Below are 6,009 nucleotides of genomic sequence, written 5' to 3' on the forward strand. Positions count from 1 at the left end.
CTTTAACACATACAAGACATATGCTCTGAATATCCCTATGTATACATGGCAGTGCCTAAAGTTACGAATACTCACTTGAGAACACCTGTTCCTAACTAAGCAATGGATCTCACTTTAGACCATAACTTTCCATGTGAAATATGTGGAAGGATAGTCATTGTTGGCACTGTGAGGTAAGTGCCAGGGTTTAATGAAAGGGTTAACTCTTCACATGTCAGTTGTTTGGAATTCCCAGTAGGGGATATTCCCAGGAGAATTTTGCAAAAGCTTTGTATTTCTATTGTAATTTCTATTGTAATTCTTTTTTTTAACTTTTATTTAATGAATATAAATTTCCAAAGTACAGCTTATGGATTACAATGGCTCCTCCCCATAACTTCCCTCCCACCTGCAACCCTCCCCTTTCCCTCTCCCTCACCCCTTCCATTCACATCAAGATTCATTTTCAATTCTCTTTATATACAGAAGATCAGTTTAGCATATATTAAGTAAGGATTTCAACAGTTTGCACCCACATAGAAACACAAAGTGAAAAATACTGTTTGAGTGCTAGTTATAGCATTAAATCACAATGTACAGCACATTAAGGACAGAGATCCTACATGAGGAGTAAGTGCACAGTGACTCCTGTTGTTGACTTAACAAATTGAAACTCTTGTTTATGGCGTCAGTAATCTCCCTAGGCACTAGTCATGAGTTGCCAAGGCTATGGAAGCCTTTTGAGTTCACCAACTCTGATCATATTTAGACAAGGTCATAGTCAAAGTGGAAGTTCTCTCCTCCCTTCGAAAGGTACCTCCTTCTTTGATGACCTGTTCTTTTCACTGGGATCTCACTCACGGAGATCTTTCATTTAGGTTTGTTTTTGTTTTTGTTTTTGTTTTTGTTTTGCCAGAGTGTTTTGGCTTTCCATGCCTGTAATACTCTCATGGGCTTTTCAGCCAGATCCGCATGCCTTAAGGGCTGATTCTGAGGCTAGAGTGCTGTTTAGGACACCCACCATTCTATGGGTCTGCTGTGTATCTCACTTCCCATGTTGGATCATTCTCTCCCTTTTTGATTCTATCAGCTAGTTTTTTGCACACACTATTCTTGTTTATGTGATCCCTTTGGTTCTTAGTCCTATCATTATGATCAATTGTGAACAGAAATTGATCACTGGGACTAGTGAGATGGCATTGGTACATGCCACATTGATGGGATTGAATTGGAATCCCCTGGTATGTTTCTAACTCTACCGTTTGAGGTAAGTCAGCTTGAGCATGTCCCAAATTGCACATCTCTTCCCTCTCTTATTCCCACTATTATATTTAACAGTGATCACTTTTCAGTTAAGTTTCAACACTTGAGAATAACTGTGTATTGATTACAGTATTCAACCAAAAGTATTAAGTAGAACAAACAAACAAAAGTACTAAGAGGGATAACATATTAAGTTGTTCATCAACAGTCAGGGTGAGGGCTGATCAAGTCACTGTTTCTCATAGTGTTCATTTCATTTTAACAGGTGTCCTCTTTGGTGCTCAGTTAGTTGTGTAATTTTTTAAAGATTTATTTATTTGAAAGTCAGGGTTACAGAGAGAGAGGAGAGACAGAGAGAGAGAGAGGTCTTCCATCTGCTGGTGCACTCCCCAATTGGCCGCAATGGCCAAAGCTGAGCCGATCTGAAGCCAGGAGCCTAAAACTTACTCCAGGTCTCCCACATGGGTGCAGGGGCCCAAGGACTTGGGCCATCTTCTACTGCTTTCCCAAGCCATTGCAGAGAGTTGGACTAGAAGTGGAGCAGCTGGGTCTTCGAACCGGCACGCATATGGGATGCCAGCACTGCAGGCCAGGGTGTTTACCCTCTGTGCCACAACACTGGCCCCAACAAAAGCTTTATCATAAGATGATAAATTGGTTGTGTTCTTTTTTTCTTTCCTGATGGCCCTCAGGGAGGGAAGCACAGTGATGTTTCCCCTAGAATGATTCTGTCCCCCAACAGTCACCACCACGAAGACCTGAAAATCTCTGCTGTAGCTAGTCTTTATCTGAGAAAGAACTGTATTGGCTGCTCCCAGTTTCCTGTGTAGATTCCCTCAAGTTGTCCTTAACCTCATTGTTGAGGGAAAGTGAAAGTGACAAGTTCTTGTTTCCAAAGGAGTCCTCATGATGATCAGGCTGGGGTGTGGTCTCCAGTCTCTTCCTCCCCTCCATGGCATTACCCATCCACTACATGCAAGCATCCATCTTTAGCTGACTTTGGCACACAAAGGAATTACCCAAAGGACAGAGTGACAAGAAAAATAGTAGAATGTATAGCAGCAGAATGGGCCGTGAAGTGAAGAAAGCTTAATCAGGGTCCACTGTCGAGAAAGGTGATGTTGGTGGCTTGGAGCAGAGGGTCCAGAGAGAGATGAGGCATTTAACGAGAAGAAAGTCAAAGATGGACCAATGGTTAGCTCAGAGGAAGACAAATCTTTGAACAAAAGTGTGCAAAGTAAAGGGAACAAATTAAGGAGAGTTGATTTTTTTTTACGAATACTATTTTTGTGCTTTTTTAAAATTAATAATTTTGACATATTAATCTATAATGTACAACTCTGTGTCTTGCATCTTGCCCTCAGACATTTCTTCTCCCTGCCAAGACACAAAGCCATGTGTAATGATCTCTTTGTTATGGCCATAGTTCATGAAGGTATGGTTGGTCAACTGGCTGAACATATAACAATAAAATTTCTCCATTGGAATATGGGAATAGCAGACTGAGTTGCTCCTCATAATTGACTAACCAGACATATAGAGGTGCTGATAATATATTTGCTTGTCTAAATTGGGAAGTTATTCTTCAAAAGAAAAAGAGAAAGAGAAAACAGGAAGGAAACAATAATGATTTTCACAAGGTCTACAGAAATGGGGAACTTATCTCAATTTCTAACTTCTCCGTCACCAGTTCCAATATAATATGAAAATGAAATACGTATTTATATCTACCCTTGGATGTTATGAACTTTTCTAATAAATTTTCTTTTTCCTTTGTATATGTTTGTGTGAGTTGCTTTTCTGATAACAGAAGAATTCCCACATATAAATATAAGGTTAGTTTCAGTTTTCATTTGCTATACAATATTTCGTTACAAAATATATGTCCACTCTACTGAATTTCAAATTTGTTTTAAATAAAACTCACCACGTGTTATGTCATTACTCTGTAATAGATGAGCAGGAACCAAATTGTGAAGAACCTTGAATGCCACTCCTTAGAGCATCTGAAAACCATTTCTAAGAGAGGAGTGCTTTTAAAAATATTTTCTCTTTTTGGAAAAATATTTTCTGGATGATTAATTGTTAAGTCCATATTTACAAAATATATTTTGATAGAAATATTTTCCCGAATGACCCCATTTCTGAAAATAGGAACAATATGCAATTGCCATTAAATGCCACTAACTTCCCCAAACACAAACCCATATCCTTGAGGAGATGCAAGGCTCTTTTAACTGACACCCACAAAATTGGAAATAATTCATGTTTGACTGGACATAGAGATATAAAAATCATTAATACAGTTAATTAAAGGCTGTTAAAATACAGCCTTTAATTAAAATACAAGGGTTAAGTAAGGGTAAGTTCCTAACTGGGATAAAGAAAGTAAGTTCCCCTTTGAAGGGGAAGAATTAAAGGCACTAAAGTAACTGCAAGAGTATTGGCAATTAGTGTGAGATAAACAGTATTGTTCAGGGTTCCGGTCACAGCACACTCTAAATGACAACTAAAAACTCTGGATAAAATATAAAAGCTATCTACTAGTGAAGACAAGAAGTATATAGGAAAAATATATTAAAAAGGTAAAAGCACATGAAAGAAAAGACAGATTTTTCTCTAAGGGAACACAGCAATACACACACACACACACACTCATATATATATATATATATATATATATATATATATCCAACTTCTCAACAGAAAACAGAGGGCAATGGAATAGATTTTTGAAACATTTCAAAGAAATAGCTGACAATCATTAAATTTGTACTTAGTAAAAATTGTCTTTCAAAATAAAAAAAATTAGACAAATAGTAAGGAATCTTCAGCATTCCTGTATGAAAGAACATGGTAAAAGTTGTTTTCAGACAGAAATAAACCAATGCAACAAGAATGATAAAAGATCCAGAAAGAAACAAAAAGCACAGTTGAGCAAAAACAAGCATGAACTAAAAGAAAAATGAAAACATAATCTTACAGAGTTTGCTTATTTAGGATTATAAAAATGATAGCAATGGCATACACGTGAACAGAGGGGAAATGATTTAAATTCCTGTTGTGCATTGTCTATAAAAAGGATAGAAACACCAATTAATATACCATTGTTTAGCAGAGAAATGTATGGCATAGTGAATGAGTAGATGACTTTGCAAGCTGACACGGGAGAGTGAGAAGACAGAACAAGTAATCGTCAAAATTTCATGGAAAATATGCATTCTGAATATATGTGTATGGATTTCAATTTTGTTCTGTACCAACATAAATGTCTTTTAATTCTATTTTCCCACAAACTTTTGAAATTCCCTTATATAATGAGAGGAAAATTTAGAACATCATAAAAATTGAAAGTATTTAATAAAATTATGTTTAACCCCAAATATACTAGTAATTATATGTAATGTTAATAATTATATATAATGTTAGTTTCTAATTTCTTCACATGAAAGTTTCTGACAGTACCAAAAAACAAATCCTGAAAATATGCTATATACTACAACAAAGAGAAAAATTGAAAATTAGAATGAAAGAAAATAGATTGTGTAAACATTGACCAAAAACAATAAAAAATCATGTATTTATATTAGTAGAATACACAATTGACTCTATGAAAGGAAAATTTTAAGTGCCATAATAATAACAATAGATTAAATTTAACAATTCAAATTTAAATGTGCCTATTAGTATTACTGCAAAATATATAGGAAAAATTGTGGTCAAAACTAAAAAGAGGAAAAGACAAGTTTATAATCTTAATGGGATATTTTAAAATGAAATTTTCAATAATCAAAACTAAAACAAAAATGACAAATAAACTAGAATATTATTGGGGATGTAAGGATTTTCAGCCACAAGTCCCTAGAATTGATCTCAGAAAAATCTGAACAACACTGATCTAGATAATTGTAGGATACATACGTTGTCAGCATACATGGGACATTTTTTAAAAGTGACGCCAGAATGAACCATGGGGATTATCATCACAAATTTCAAGGAACTAAAATCAGGCAAAAAACATCCTCTGACTGCAATATAGTTACATCAGAAATCTATTCACAGGTTACTGGAAGACATCCTGAGGCTTGAAAATTTTTAAGATATTTATGATGACTAACTTGTAAGTCAGAAGAGAAATAATAGAAAAATAAAATATTTCCATTTTGTTAATAACATTAACAAAAATATTTTAAATATTCTGTATTAATCAAGCAATAAAGAATTTTGACTAATAGGATATTTATAACCTTGAATATATTTTGGAAACTATAGAATCCAGATGTCAAATAGTTAGTCATCCATCTCAAAAATTAAAAAAAATATTGGGAAATTAAGCCCAAGGAAAGAAAAAGATTGGGAGAATGTGTAAAAATTATTAACTTATGTTAAATAATATAAAATGGTGAGAGGAGCAACAAAAGCCAAGGTATGTTGTCTTCATTTGCTACAAAGAAGAAAGTCCTGTAGCAAGATTGACTAAACCTGGTGTAAAAATGATCAGTGTCACAGAAGAAAAAATAGACATCATTACAGATGTTTTGTACTCCAAAAAGAACACAATGAATATGAAGAACGATATTGTAACAATTTCAAAAATTTAAATGAAGTGCTTAAAATCACAAAATGTCTATGAGAAAAACATTAAAATAGAGCAAAAAAAATTGGTAATTAAATGACATCTTACAACAAGGGGAAGAGGAAGACAGGGAAAGTCAGGGAAGGAGAAGGTGCGGGGAGAGGGAGAAATGGAGAAAAGAAATCAATGTC

The sequence above is a fragment of the Oryctolagus cuniculus genome, chromosome 12 (genome assembly GCF_964237555.1).
Source record: "Oryctolagus cuniculus chromosome 12, mOryCun1.1, whole genome shotgun sequence".
Taxonomy (NCBI): Eukaryota; Metazoa; Chordata; class Mammalia; order Lagomorpha; family Leporidae; genus Oryctolagus; species Oryctolagus cuniculus.